The following is a 16,393-nucleotide window of genomic DNA, read 5'->3' on the forward strand; positions in this document are numbered from 1 at the left end:
CTGTTGCTGCATCCACCTGAGTTCAGCTAATTCATGATTTTATGCAAACTAACATCTAAACTTTTGCCATTGCTTCAGTGCTACTTTCATCTTCAGACTCGCCTTGTTCTACGCCATAAAGGTTACATCCATACCTCTCAACTGTCCAGATTTTTGCCTCATATTTTTGGTGTGTTTCTCAAAAAGTTTTGGTTTTCTGGCAAATCACTGGAAAAAAATCATTAAGAATTTAAATTAGAAGATAATGACAGACATTAAATTCAGACTTCACACCCTTCAGAAAATCCGTGTAAATGTAAATCATGTTATTCTATCAACTTTCTAAGTTTGTAAGAGCAATATTTAAAAATGGTTCCTTTTTTAGGGCATTTGTACACCCATTAATTATGGCTTTGTCAAGATTTCTTGCTCTAAGAGGTTGAGAGGTAGGAGGATCTCTAAAGAGGGTGGGGTAAATGAAGGATGCCATGGTTGGAGAATAAGCTAACAGCTAGAGCACAGATACTGAGGGTAATGTTAGCATCATCCAAGTGAATGAGTGATTGAAAATGGAGTGTCAGAAATTTCAAACCTGAGGCCTATTCTACGTGATGTAGTTGAATCTGATATAACCATACCTCTCAACTTCTTTACTCAAGAATTCTGGACAAAGCCAAAAATAATGGAGGGACAAAGGGCCAAAGTCAGCGACAGTTTTTAATTATTGCTCTTATAAATTCTGAAAGTAGATAGACTGTCAAATGTTGCATTAGCATGCATTTTCTGAAGAATGTGAAGTCTGAAACTCCAATTCCTTTCATTATTTGTCAGAAAATCACACCATTTACAAGGAATAGGCCAACAATATGTATCAACAATCTGGACATTGTATGAAATTCTGTACATATGAGGGAGATGTTCAAGACCCAGATGAACAGCTTCAGTTAAAAAATTATAACAATAATAAGATTTTTGAGACTGATGCAAGTACAGGACTGTCACTGCCATTGCTTGAAGCAAATACTACAAAACCACACCTACCCAAACCTATCCAACTTTTATGTTATGTATTTTACCTATTTTGGTAAATACAGATGTGTTATAGAACACCTCTGCTCGACCATTCATATCTGTGAGATAAATTTTACTTATTTGTAGCATGCAAGATATCACTATTTCCACATTTATTTTAGTTGTGTGTTAGAGAAGAAAACCGTTAATTCATCATAGGTTTATAGGTGTGTACTAGGCTAATGACCGCAAGGGTCTTTATAAACCTAGCCACGCATCCCAAATCTCTGACAAGTTCTGATATCCTTGACAAGTGCAAGTAGGGGCTTGGGCGATGAAACATTTATAAACAGGGGCTTGAGAGATGAAACATTTACAGGTTGCCTGTGTCCATTAGAGATATAGGTGCCAAACTAGGGATTCATTTCCTGTTTCCATCTAATTTTCCAAGTTGCACTTGAATTGGGTTAGGGAAGAATGCTGCTTCACATTGATGGGGGGAGCCTGTTCCAGAGACGAGGAAGTCTATGGGATACATACTTGTTTCTCCAGGAGATCCTATTTATGCCACAGGTAAGGTTTAAATCTTTAGAATGGGTAATTCTGGTGCTGTTTGCATTGTGGATATGCAGGAGGTCCATCAGAGTGGGTTCTGACAATGCCATGTATGCAAGGCATAGATCTCCCCTCAAAAGCCTGTAGGAGACAGAATGCAGGGATAGGGCCTTCAGGCGGTCTGTATAGGAAATTTTACTTATGCCCTGTATTCTTTTACTGAAGAATGCCTGTGAACGTTCCAATTGTTGGATATGCCTAGTTAGGTACATACCCAAGGGGGCTTTGAATGATAGGGGCATAGATGAATGCCAAATACAGTGAAACAGCAACTTCCTTGAACTTAGATGCCATATCTTTGCTTATAAGTTGCGCAACATAGAATGATTTCCTCAGTACTGTAGACACGTGATGGTCAAAGGCTAGATCACTCTCTATGCGTGTCCTTAAATCCTTGACTGCTGGGTCAGCTCTAAGGGGTGTGTTGTCAGTATGATAGCTACCAGGGGTGGTTGACTTCCTGAAGGATTCTTTTATACATTTCTTGGCATTTAGTTTTAGTCCATGACTCTGACACCAGTCGTTTGTCTGTGTCAGTCCTTCCTGTAGAACATTTATGTCAGTGTGGGATTCAGTAACAGCTCCTAATTTGCAATCATTTGCAAATTTAGTCAGCCAGAGACTACTGACATTGGCCTTGACTTCAGAGAAGTAAATGCTAAAAAGGAGCGGTCCAAGGACCGATCCCTGAGGGACTTCACTTGTGACTGACCTCTTTGTAGAGGTGGACTCCCCAATTCTAAATTCCTGGGTCCTGTCTGTGAGCCAGTTGGCTATCTACTGGGTGACATATAGGTTTATACCTAACCTTTTGAGTTTGTCAACAATGCCCGACTGGGGTATTGTGTCAAATGCCTTGGTCAGGTCAAGGTAGGCAGTGTGAACCATTTTGCCCTCATCCGTTGCTTTGGTGACCTTCTCAAAGAAGTCCACTAGGTTGAGTAGGCATGAGCTGCCCTTGAAACCAAACTAAGTTGGGTCCAGTGTCTGGAGATTTACTATATCACTATTGATGATTTCCATTGTAATTCTTTCTTCAGCTTTACATATAAGGCTAGTGAGACTTTTGAATCTGTAGTTTCCAGGGTCTGTAGATGGCCCACCTTTGTGCAGAGAGATGACTGTTGCTGTTCTCCATTTATGAGGCATGAAGCCTGTTTGGAGGCTACAGTTAAATAGCAATTCCAGAGGACCTGATAGGTCATGTTTCATGCTATTTAGAAGGCATCCTGGGATATTGTCTGGGCCCATTGATGCAGTGTTCTTGGCCTTAGAGAGAGCATTAAAGACCTGTTCCTTAGTGATAGCAGGGGGAGTTGTATTTGATGGTATTTCCTGAGGTAAAGTTAAGGGGGAAAGAGGGGGAAAGTTGGAGCTGAATTTATCGGCCAGTAGGTTTGCTATAACTTCTGGCTCAGTATAGGTGGCTCCATTTACAATGAGCTCTGTGCACAATTGTGTATTGCCTTTGAGGTTGTGGACATAGATGAAGAATTCCTTGTGGTTGTCCTTGGCCTGGGAGGCAAAATTTAACTCAAATGTGGCTTTGGTAGACTTTATTTGCCCTCTGAGTTGTTTGTTTACTTTGATGAGAGTGCTTTCATTCTGCTGGTGATACACCTCCTTATTTTTTGCCATGAATTTCTTCCTTCTGTTATACAGCCTATTGATTTTGTGATTCCACCAGGGTGGCTTGGCTTGTTTTTTGAGTTAGTTCTGTACTTCCTCCTGGTGGGTACAGCTGCCTCTATGCAGCTATTAACATTTTTTGTACAGGGTTTTTGTGAACAGTTCTGCATAGACAACAGTGTTCTCAGGGTTTATGGGAGCTTGGAATTTTGCCAGGTTATCATTTCATAGCAGGAAGTTAGCCTTAGAGTAGTTCCTGAATATTCCAGGTTTAGCTGAGGGTCAAGGTTTTATTTTTACTTCAAAGGAGACCGTTTTGTGGTCTGACCTTACCAGGGAAGACATTACAGTAGGTGGTGTGCAGCACTGTACAATATTAGTGAGGACCAGGACCAGTATGGTTGCACCCTTGTTTGGTGTACTGACAAACTGGTCCAGGATGTTTGTGTTTACAAAATCCAGGAATCTCTGTGCCTGTATGTTTGGTGTTGTATAGGATACCCAGTTCATAGTGGGGTGATTAAAGTCACCCATGAATATGGTATTGGGTTTGATGGTGAGTGTTTCCAATGAGTTTAAATACATGGCATGAGTTTCCTGGTCATAGAGGGGGGAAAATATAGCTTGCAAGGAAGTGGTATTGAATTTTGCCTATGGTGATTTGAACATGGAGCAGCTCAAGTGCATTGTCCTCTTTGACCAGACTTGAGGTACATTTATTTTTGATATAAACCAAGACACCTTCACCTTTAGTTCACTGTCTGTGTACTAGCTAGTCTAAATGTGTGGAAGGCATTATAACTCTGTACTGCCGGTGTGCTCTCCACGTCTTTGCACCATGTGTCACTGACCACACAGAAGTTAGCATTCTCTAGGGTGAAAATAGCTTCTAGGGAGTGGAGTTTTGTGTTTAGACTCCTAACATTGAGCAGTAATACCTTTAGATTTTCCTGGTTTTGATTTGCTATGTCGGAAGTACTTTCAGTTTGGCATTGCCTATAAAAGGCAGTATGGGGGATGACCATGTGTTAGCTAGTATTTGAAAGACTAGAGGGGAGAGGTCCAGACCATCCCTGGCAAATCAGCGTGGTCTGTTGACCATCTCCTTCCATGCTGATAAATATTGCACCCCCTTCGAATAACACCAGAAACTAAGCCAATTATTAAAGTTAATCATCTTTTGTTCATATTATGGCATCATCCTTTGAGAGAATAAAATGTTGCTCAGTGTTAGGCTCATACCAGCCTGAGACACACATTCCGAAAGCTCCATGATGTCTATCTTCATATAGTCTAGGGATGTACTTCTCAGGTCATTTACTCCCACATGGACTATGACTGAATCATACTGGTATTTCTGGTCCAGTGACCGGAGTGTATCCGTAATGTGGTGGATCCTAGGTTCTGATAAGCAACTGACCATGGCTTTCTCCTTACTAAGCCTGGTGAGAGGGACGTCACACTGGAGTTTCCAATTATCAGAATGTTGGATTGTGTGGTGGCTTGCCTTGTAGGCTTAGAAGTTTAGATACTAACTTTTTTTACAGTAGCTGTTTTTGCTTTCCTTATGTCCGTAACTATTTATCAGATAAGGAATGTGTAACGGTGCATGTTTAAGGAGCTGAAATGTCTTAAATTAGGCTTTTTCATTCATGTTTGCATCTTTGTGAACAGCTGTACTGCTGTCATTGGACTGTACACACTTCTAAGACTGGAAAGGTCCTTGAGTCCACAAAGAAATCATACTGAATAAAAACTGTTGGGGGTGAGAATTAAGAGCATTTTTTATATATTGTAATAGTGCTGTTTTCTATTTCTGAGGTAGGGTAATACTTGCCATCTACTGTCTGTTATCTTGGACCAGAAAAGCTTACTTTCTTTTGTTGCAAATTATCCTGTCTGTAGGAATGACTGACTGTTGTAAGGATAGCATATTGTTAAATCCAAGGTGAAAAATACATTCCTCTTACATTCAGATAAATTAATCTTTAAAGGTTGGTTAGGATAGGATAGCATATTAAGGATGAATGTGCAAAAAACGGGGTACATAAACTAAGTGTGAGTTCACTGTGCCTCAAATTATTCATCTTTCTCTGATGTTTGGGTGTCTTTGAGTTTGTATAAACAAGTAATGAAGGTATGAGGAGTGCAGGAGCAAACCAAACTGCAAAAACAACTGTAAAGGAGAGGGGTGTTAACATTCATTGTTCTCATATAGTTTCATGGGGTTTTTTTTTTTTTTTTTATATAATTCCAGGACTTGCAATTATGGATCTGGAAATTACAGCAGAGACAAGTTTTATAACATAGTATTACATTTGAGTTAAGGCAGTGTTTAATAACGCAGGTTATGTGGGTCAGTCAGGAATTTAGTAGGCAGATTCAAGACTGTACCCTGAAGCAGAACTCCCTTGTGCTCTATTTTATGAAAACAGACCTAGGGAAAAAAGTCAGTGCTAAACTACATTAAAACAAGCTAACCTCGTCTGGTTTCTTCTAGGAGGGTGGGGGTGGGGGGGGGGGGCTGGTCTTGAGGACTTTCTCCTGTAAAGTTAACTTAGACTAGTCTAGAAGATTTATTACCTATATTGTAATACAAGCACAGCAACATATTTCAATATAGTAAATCTAATGCAGCTGACAGAAGGAGCAGTGTCATTTGGTATGATGTATGGTTTCTGTGAGAGTTTTACCTCTGCCCAGTCACACTTCTCATGTTATATACTGGGTGCTGGATAGAGAGTTCAAAGTAACAAATTCTGTTCCCTGATGATATGGTTTTCTTTTTTTGAAAATATATCATAAAAAGCAGAGCACTTTTATAAACCAGATGTTTATTGACTTGCCAGGTGGGTTGCAACTAAACTTCAGTTGCCAAGTAATGCAGGTAGACAAATGCCCTCATTGTACTGTAACTGGTGTATACATGCTCTCAGTAATGTAAAATATAACTATGATTTTATGAGAGAGAGAGTACCTGAATTTAGGTCTGCATTAGCAGAGGAATGACGGTAATTGTACCCGTTTGTAAATCATTTGCCAAGCTGGGCTTAGGGCTATATCTAAAATATGCTGGGCATAGCTGAAGGAAACTGCTTAAAATGACTGTGCATCAAATATGTAGATAGTGCATAAGGCAGCAGGGCAGGATATGTAAAGGATAACTAAAATGCATTAACAGTTTTTTTTAACCTTTTGACATCATTTGGTACACCTGAGAGGAAGGGGCACTGTAATGCAGTGAACCCATGAAATAATTTAAATGAATGGACACTGAAAACACTACATTCAACAGCAGGCTGGTTTTGACAGAATAACATCAGAATTCTGCCTGTAATGCATATTTCAGACTTCATGACAAAGACTTGGATTTGAGCATAATATCAGGGTGACAAACAGATGAGGGTATGGTAAGGGAAGGTTGAGAGGAATGTTATGAAAGGGGGGAATATTTTGTTCATGTACAATGGTTAACGTATAACATTTTCTTTGTCTTTTTACGTTTTTCTCTGCTTTGATAACTGAAAGCATTTGATGGGAAAGTGTAACATATAGCATACTGCAGAAGGGTTCAAGTACTGCAACTGTTTACATTTTGTAGTAAGTTGTAGAAATGTGCTAAAAATACTTAATTGTGCTGTGCTCATCTCCATCATTGCCATCACATTCAGACACAAACCAGAGTGGTTTGCATTATTTCCTTTTCCTTTATGAGAATTTCAGTCATTCTTAAGTGTCAGCACTGTTGTTAGATGTAAGGTAGACTGCATGTGTTCCATTTTGCAAGTTTAGAAGCAAAAAGGAAAATGATGCAGGTGACAAGCAGATTGAAAATATGGTTTAAACAGGTGATTCTGCTATACTGTCCTTGAAATATAGTCTTTGTTGACTTGATCTGTGTTATTACCCCTTTCCCTTAAGATCATTTGCAGTAACTGGTGGTCCATTAAATATCTTACAGCTTTCTCTGAAAGGCTATTGCATGAATGCATCACATTTTCCAGGGTGGGGGAATGCTTCTGGTCCATCCACCCTTTGTCTTCATCTGTGTCTTCTTTGTCTTCTTATCCCCTTTTTTCCTGAAATGTGGTGCCTATCCATTTTCTTTAAATGGTCTTCCTATTGTAATACAGCTGAAGTACGTAAGAGTCTGTCAGTTCTTCACTTTTTTACCCATGTGTAGAAGTTGAGGTCTTTTAATCTGTGTGTTTCTGTGGTTTCTTGTGTTGACCTTGCACCATTTTTGCCCTCTTCAAACAGTCTGTGTAGCAAAGAAAAGTTCACTAAAACTGCTTGCAGTGCTCTTGGTCATATTTCTCCAAGATGCACATACAGATGTGATACAACTTTTATTTTCTAGTGTACTTTTTGCTCTGTATGCCACTATTCCACAGGCCTCCTTTAATAATTATCTTGTTTGCTTACTTGTCCATCATACAGTATGACCAACACTGTGACCTTCTCTAGTTTTGTATTTTTAATCCATATATATTTTATATCTATATACACCAGTAGCACGATATGATAAATATATCCAGACTGGTTTTATGAATATATGACCACATGACAAACACCTTTATGATGGCTGACTGGCTGTCACTCTTAGGATCAATAAAAAAAAAACATTTGTGCTGTGGGGAAGAATAGTAAAACATCTTTTGTTTTGTTTGAGACATTGCCCTTTCATCCCTCTACTGCTCTTTCATCCTTCCACATGCGTCTCCCATATAAGTAAGTCTCCTTTCTGTAGCCCAGACTGACATAGACATTGCTGAATGTCATTGGAGGTTAAATCCCTGAATATAGTAATAACTTGGTAACCTTGGTCAAAAATGGTATAACAAAAAACCTTCTGTGGCAATGCTTTAATTTTTAAGAGTATTTAGAACTAAATGTGGTTCCAAATGGTTTGCACATTTTGAAGATGCCCTCCATCAAAAATGCGTACCCTGAACTTTTAAAAAAATGGCAAGAACTCAGTATCAAATTAGGTCTTGTTTATATGTCTTTAATGAATGATTACTGTGTCAAAGTTGAACAGGAGTTGCAAATGGAGATTTTGCACATGGAGAATGAAATCTCTAGTTTACCTTGCTTTGCTGAGTATATGCCTGCTTATGATTCCTTGCTGAAACGATTAACCACCTATTAACAAAAGCAATTAGAGAAGCAACGTAAACTTAATAGGGATATTAATGACTTTCGATCAGGCCATATTTGTCATGGCCAAAGAATGGTTTGAATAATGAGAATCAAAATGATATGTTACATGGTTCTCAAAGTAAGCGCAGTTCTATGTATGAGCTGGATGATATTTCTATACCTATTTCTGTAACTGATAATATCACGAATGCTGGGAATTTGTTGAATGAAATATGTTCTGTATCTTTAAATGCCATTACTACTGCCTCTACAAATAGTGAAATTAATTTACCATCTACATCTTCTGTGGTTACCATGGATGCCACTGAAACAACTATTAATATTAATTGATTGGTGGATTTTCAGAAGGCTCCACTAAATCATTCATCTAAAATTACCGGAACAAATTATCACATACAAGAGGGGGGGGGGGACATTCCAGAGGGAGGTCACAATTGATCTTGGCCACCCGCAAACCTGCAGTCGAACAAAACAATAAGATCTTTGAATACGGATTCTGTTGTTAATTTATCTTACTGCCAACTTACAGAAGCGGAGATTTTATTACTTAACAAAGGTATGAAGTTAATTCCTTCCAGGATGGACATGTTAACTAATGTTTTAACTGATCTCAAATTATTTAAATTTAAAGATTACTTTTGGAGATACTGTTCATGTTATGGCAATGAAATGCAAGAAACCAAGCTCTCTTTTTCCAATCAGTCAACCAGTTATTAAGCATTCAATGAGGTTTGTGAGAAGCAGATACGTGATATGTTTTAACGAACATCTCACAATAGGTTTTATAACTTAACTTTAGATGAACATCAATCATTACTCAAATTGGAGAATAACCATGATATTGTTATAAAAGAAGCTGATAAAGGCTAGATAGTTGTTATGGATCGAGTCAAGTATATTGCTGCTATTAATGATATTCTTAGTGATACTTCCGCCTTCAAATAGATTAAAGCTGTTGATGTATCTAAACATGTACAAAACATTAATATGGCAACCTATGATTTACAAATTATTAATGACATTTCACTAGATTTATTTCAGTACTTTACCATTCCTTATCCTGTCACTCCAAGATTATACGGATTGCCCAAATTACATGCAGTTGATATAAAAAGTGTACACACCCTTGTTAAAATGCCAGGTTTTTGTGATATAAAAAAATGAGACCACAATAAATCATTTCAAAACTTTTCCCACTTTTAATGTGACCTATAACCTGTGCAATTCAATTGAAAAACAAATCTGTTAGTGGAAAAAAAATAAAAAATAAAAAAACATGCAATAAGCTGGTTGCATAATTGTGCACACCTGTAAACTAATACTTTGTTGAAGCACTTTTTGTAAATGTCTTCATAACCCTCAGATGAGACCTGTTGTCTCAGGAAGGGGATGAACAACTGAATCTATATCTTTGTACATACAAGATATATTGAGTAAATATTTATTTTATGTTAAAAGTTTTATTAAAGACACAGGGGATTTTTTTATTCGGCTACATACATGGTATGATGGTGACAATGGTGGCAATTGTGTAATTGTTGCATTAGATATAACTTCATTATTTACTGTAATTCCTAGTGAGTATGGAATTTGTGCTCTTAGGGAACCTTTGAATGAGTAGTCCGATCAGTAGTACCAAGGACACCCTCCAAGGAAAATGTCAATAAAAATGTGTGATTACACAGGTCCTCCAAACGGATATAGAATCACGTAGTTTATTCAATTCTTAAATTCAAACAATACGAACAAATGGTTAAGCGCTTTCACCCAGGTTCAATCCCAGGCTTCCTCAGAACAAAATTCAGTAAAACCAGTGGTGGGTTTAAATACCCGCAGCTTGAACATGTGACATTTCATAATTGAAGTTAAGTAACTTCCAATCAAGTAAAATACATTAAAACATATTAAAACATAGTAAATATCATAGACATTTTCACTTTTTAAAAAACTTCCCATTCAAATGTGTAATCTTACATTCTTGATCATTAGTTAAATTAAATTATTGTAATTAAATTTTAAACACGTTTAAAAAAAATGTATGTAATGATTAAAAGGTTGTGTGTTGTTATGTTTACAATAATTGTATACCTTTCTAAATAGTATGTGCTGTTTGAGTTGTGTATGTAAATATACCACTATGAATAAATAGATAAATAATTAGTATTAAATACAATATATAAACTATATAATTTGATTCCTACCCAGTATATGTAAAAAACAGCACATACTATTTAGAAAGGTATACAATAATTTAATTTAACTAATGATCAAGAATGTAAGATTACACATTTGAATGGGAAGTTTTTTAAAAAGTGAAAATGTCTATGATATTTACTATGTTTTAATATGTTTTAATGTATTTTACTTGATTGGAAGTTACTTAACTTCAGTTATGAAATGTCACATGTTCAAGCTGTGGGTATTTAAACCCACCACTGGTTTTACTGAATTTTGTTCTGAGGAAGCCTGGGATTGAACCTGGGTGAAAGCGCTTAACCATTTGTTCGTATTGTTTGAATTTAAGAATTGAATAAACTACGTGATTCTATATCCGTTTGGTGGACCTGTGTAATCACACATTTTTATTGACATTTTCCTTGGAGGGTGTCCTTGGTACTACTGATTGGACTACTTGTTCCTGAACTTTGTGCGTTTTATTGTGGTGAACCTTTGAATGAACATGATGGAATGAATGGTAGAGAGGTTGAAACCATATGTGAATTGTTACAACTTGTACTTGATAATGATGTTTTTATATTTGATAATAAGTTCTATCACCAAATAGCTGGTATAGCAATGGGTACTCCTGTTGCTAATCTCTACGCTAACTTAGTGTTAAGTAAATGGGAGAATATGTATATATTTAACAGCTCATGTAGTTTTGCATCAAATTTCTTTTCTTTAATAGATTTGTTGATGACCTCTTTTTTGTGTGGTTGGGGAATCTTAAAACAACCAAGATTAACTTATTCATTAATAAACCAGGTGTATGAGCAGCCATCATGAGCAATATCCTTATTCCCAAACTAAAGTATACTCTCCCACTAAATGCATTAGCATCTTACCATAAAATGCACCTGAATTTTCCCAGCCTGAAGAGGCAAGTGGAGGACCCCAATGTATTTCTGGTAGCATAAAGTGTCTGCTTGTTACTGATGGAACTATCTTTTTGCTGCCAAAAATTACTTATAAAATGCTCCATTCCACCCTTGTCCACCATTTGGAAACTTAGAGCAGTCAACTACCAGTATCTCCCTAAGATCTCATAATCAAGACTCTGTCTCTCGGGCAGCCACCTTTTACATTGTCAGGTACAGAACAGACATTTACAGAAGTGATACTAGCAGTATGGATTTCATTCAGAAACTGGAGAAAAAGCATCTTTTCTGCTATTCATCTGATCAACAATCTGGATCACTTAACAATACTTGTCTAAATGCAGATGCATCAATGGTGGCTAAACTGCATCCTCTGCATGGTCTTGCTTTCCTTATCACTGTACATTGTTAACTGCTGTCTCTTAACATTAATTAATTTCCATTAGGCATTTTAACTTTTGCATAAATTAGTAACAAACAAAAACCTGTGACTACTGCTATGTTTCTGTACATCAGTTCTAATCTTGTTTTCACCAAATTGTCTTTCTGTTCAGTTTTTTGTTCTATTGATTGTAAATGTGTGGTGCAATGCCAGTCAACTGACAGGAAGTGGACAGATTAAGATAGCCCACACCCTGGCAATGGAAGCTGGCTCTTGTGACAAAGAATATATTGCCTTACTGTTAGGAAAGTGACAGAGCATGTCAGAAGGTTGAAAAAAATCACCTAGATTTAGTTGATGTTACTGCTGCACCAAGTATTATTTATGTGACTAGACTTACTGAGTAGGGGTGGTCTGTCTGCTGTTCTGGAGTTTTCTCTCATGAAAGGATCCAGGTGGGTGTTGAGGTTCTCTTATCTCTTCAACTGGGTGCATTATAGTTGGAGTTTGTGCCATTAAATGAGGGGATCATCTTAGCGCAGCAGCAAATTGCAGAAGGCATATCTCAGCCTTGTATATATGCATCTGACAGCTGTTTTGAGTATTCAGCCTTTTTAGAGACTGAGCGTTTTGTTTGCTTGATAGTGTACCACTTACTGACATTGTAGCATTGTAGTTCTACTGGGAGACTGCAGCTGTGACATAGATACCTGGTGAGGGCTGAGAGAAATGGCTTGCCAGACTTGAACCCGAGTGGTTAAATTGTTTCTGGAATTTTATGTTAATCATGGATTGTCCATAGCAAACACCATGTCCAAACAGAAGTGTGCTCATAACTGTACTTGTTACCTGAACCCCTGATAATAAAGATCAGTGATGAACTTTGTAATCATGTCATTAGGCACCTAGAGGTATGTTCTGGACACTTGGGTCTACTGATCATTATTTGATGGTGAGTTACGTCAGATGTGTGGTGTGGCAAATAGATGTACCCATAAAACTCAATTGTGTAGTGAAAGCCCAGGGAACATCTAACTGATATTTATGTGCAAGTTGAGTTCAGTTCCCACCTCCAAGAAAGCTTCTCCAGTACACCTGGTGAGGTTGGGGATATGTTGTCTGAATGGGCCTTGTTCAGTTCCACAGTACTGAAGTGGAACAAATGAGCTGTGGCCAAAAAGTAGTCATTGTTTGTCATGGCAGTAACCCTAGGACTTGATGATGAACACCATCAGTAAACTGCAAGGTGAAAGAAGCAGCCTTTCTTGCAATGCTGAATGATGGGTTGGGTGTTCTCTAGATTTAGTTGATAGCATCTGACAAACAAACTAGGAAAGCAGCAGCTTGCCTAGTCATCAAAGCAAATATCTAGGATGTTTAGAAAGGTATAAAGAATGTCTTTTTGGAGGCCTAAAAAGTGGTGCTAGTTAACTATGTGGTGATGTAGAAAAGAAGCAGAGGTTGTTGCCAAGCTGTTCTTGCCAAAGGTAGAGAAGTCTGAAGTACTGATCTCAACTGAAGACGTTTTAGACGTGAAAGATCAGTTTGTAGAACTCTTTAAAAAAAAGTTATGCCTTGGTCTGTGGAGGTGGTACTAAAAACAACTAGTGGGGCTGGATCCCTGTCTAGTGAAGAATTAAACAGGGAGTGGATGAGATTTGTGCAGAATTATTAACAACGATGTTCATTGCAAGGGTGACCTGGTTAACATTACCTCTTCAATGTTGTGCGGAAGGCTGGGTCAGCTTCTCTAGACTGGTAAACTGAAGTAATTGTCTTGATTTTCAAAAATGGGTGACGTTGTGTGTGTGTGTGTGTGTTTTCGTTCCATTTACTGGTGGATCATACTACTCAGCATCCCTGGGAAATCCGGGTACTCTGATACAGGAGGAGGAGCAGTGAAGCAATGCGAATGTCATCCTGGCTTTGGAGCAGTGGATGGCTTTGACCTTCCACAGTTATTGTTGAGGCCATGGGAGTTTTATTTAGAACTTTTCTACATTTTTGTTTTATGGACAAAAACGTATGACTGCATACTTCAGATATATTGTGGGTAGAGTTACACCAGTACAAGATCCCAGGACCATTGCTGCACGACATTCAGTTCCTATTATTTGTGAAGTGAGAACTGTGTCTGTATCCATGGCATTAAACAATACATTCAAAGGAAGCATGGAGTGCCCCCCCCCCCCCCGTTTTGTGAGTTTAATGGACAAGAAATCAAGGTGCAGCCAGGATGTAGAGATTATCCACTTTTGGGACATGAGGGTCACATCTTTGTTGTTTGCCAAGGATGGTGTCTTTTTTTTTTTTTTTTTTTTTTTTTTTTAATTCCAACCGACTTTGATCACTAGCATGCACTGACGTTGTTGACTGCTAAGTGTGACGCAGCTAGTAAGAAAATCAGCTTTCCCAGGTTGGAAGCCATGGTTATATTCTGGAAAGTAGTAGACTGTTTTCCACAATTACATGGGGTTAAGGAATATGTGCAAGTAAAGGTGGAGGGGAATGACAGATGGCTGCATTGGCAGCTATACTGTAATCATTGTACTAGACAGTGGTTGTGAAGCTGGAGTTGAGTTATAGAACAAAGCTGCCAATTTAGTGTCACCCAGAATTATGAGCTTTAAACTCAGAGATACAAGCAGCAGATGTAAGATTCCCCTTTTATGGTAGCTTTATTCATTCTCCATGACATAGTGAAGAGCTTGGCAATCTAGGAAGATTTTGGACTATAGTCATTCCTGCTCTATGTTGAAAAGAATCATGTGAAGCAGTTTGGACTTTTTTTTGTGGATGCACCCTGGGTATTTCCAGTAGGAGGTGTATTAGGCATAACTGACTCTGAGGGTAATCTGGGGCAGGCCTAGGACGATGAGAGATTATACCTCAGATTGTGTGGCTGGAGAATCCCATAGGATAAGAATGGGGCAATGTTGCATGGAATAGTAAGGCTGGGTCTATCCTGCTGAGCTTGTTTCATCCTCAGTCCTTAACAGTAGAGGTGCTTGAGAAAATAGGCAGCAAGATGAATGTATTTTTTAAACAATTGCTGTATCTATACTTTGTGTCTTTGCCTCAGGATCTGGCTGAAAGAAATCCTTGGCAAACTCACCCTAACAATTAGCAAACAGTGAAATCAAACAAAATAAAATACATTTTGTAGAGTTTTATGCAGAACTCAGTTTTTTAAGTTTGTATCAACCGTGTGGTTTGTAGAGTATCTGTTTCAGTTCATTCATTCACTGTGCACTTATAGGGGAGTTGGAGCCTGTCCTTGGCATATGGTGAACAGAAGGCATAGAAGCTCATCTTAAACAGGTTATGGAGCACAAAAATCCCCCTCAAGCCTGCACTCCTACAGAGAATGTATACGATTTCTTGTTCATCTGTGACACTTCTTTGGGATGTGGTAGTATAGTGAACCACCAGCCAAAAGTCCACATGTACAGCAGGCACCAAATCTAAGCACTCAACTGGAAAAGCTGGCACCAAAAGCCACTAATACTGACTTTTTCTCCACTACACTACCTAGGAAGGATTATAAGAGAAGAAAAAGAAGCCTCTGCAAAAAGAAGATTGGCAAGAGGGGTGGTTTGGACATGGTTTGTTTATGTGAATAGTGTTGTGTATGAATGCATGCACATGGAACATGCTGTCAGTATTTGTGCCTGGTGTGCATTTGTGAAATTACTACACTTGTTATAGTCATCCTCTTTTCATTCATGGAAGTGGAAAGCTTGCCATTATAATATTAATTCAAAGACTTGTCTGGGATCAAAGCTCTAACTAAGGTATGCAGAGGGACAGATTCTTCTACTTAAAATACCTCATATATATATGTGAATGTGACAGAGAGAGAGTGTGTGTGTGTGTGTGTGGGTGGATCTATAGATGGATGTTTGCCTACATATGGTCTGTGTAGAGTATTGGAATGTTTCACTGTTGAAGTGCAATGAGTTAATGTAGACGTTTGTGCAGAAATGGATTCATATAATCTGTACTTGCAGAGATGTCCTACATCTGTGCAGACTGCTCGAATACAAAGTCAGGAGGAGTGATCCCAGACAGCTCCCTAGGGATTTTACTCAAGTGCATAGCTACTACCAGTGGTCATGTATCCTCAGAAAGTGTGGAGTCCTGTTTATCATCTGTGATGAGCCACTTTAGTAACTGCTACTTTATGGACAGATGTCATTGTTTGTCGCTCTCTACTGCTTGCTGAAAGTGAAAGTACTAGCACTGCCTAGACACCAAGTATTGTCTCTTAACCCTGTTGTGAGCATTTTTTGTTTCAAAAAAGTTAGAATAGTGGAGAAGAGTTTTAATTATAGGCTATATATATTTTAAAAATGTAGCTTCTCTTGAAGGGGTGCCTGTATTTACATATAACAAGATTGCAACACCTAAAAGCACATAAACAGAAACAGTGATTTTGATTGAATGGGAATATGTCCTAAAATCTGCCCAAGTTGCTTTGGCTTGGTCCAGGAACTGTATATTCCTGGATAAGAGA

The 16,393-nt window shown here is 38.2% G+C and overlaps 1 protein-coding gene and 1 long non-coding RNA gene across 3 annotated transcripts in view; one reads left to right on the plus strand and one right to left on the minus strand.

Moving 5' to 3' along the window:
• The window catches only part of LOC122806742, a 1,208,783-nt gene that overhangs the window by 106,736 nt on the left and 1,085,654 nt on the right, over positions 1 to 16,393 (plus strand). The window lies entirely within an intron of this gene.
• Positions 1 to 16,393, minus strand: part of ECM2 (extracellular matrix protein 2) — a 374,664-nt gene that overhangs the window by 20,965 nt on the left and 337,306 nt on the right. The window lies entirely within an intron of this gene.

Source organism: Protopterus annectens, chromosome 7.part0 (assembly GCF_019279795.1).
Source record: "Protopterus annectens isolate FY-2018-M chromosome 7.part0, PAN1.0, whole genome shotgun sequence".
In the NCBI taxonomy this organism is placed as follows: Eukaryota; Metazoa; Chordata; order Ceratodontiformes; family Protopteridae; genus Protopterus; species Protopterus annectens.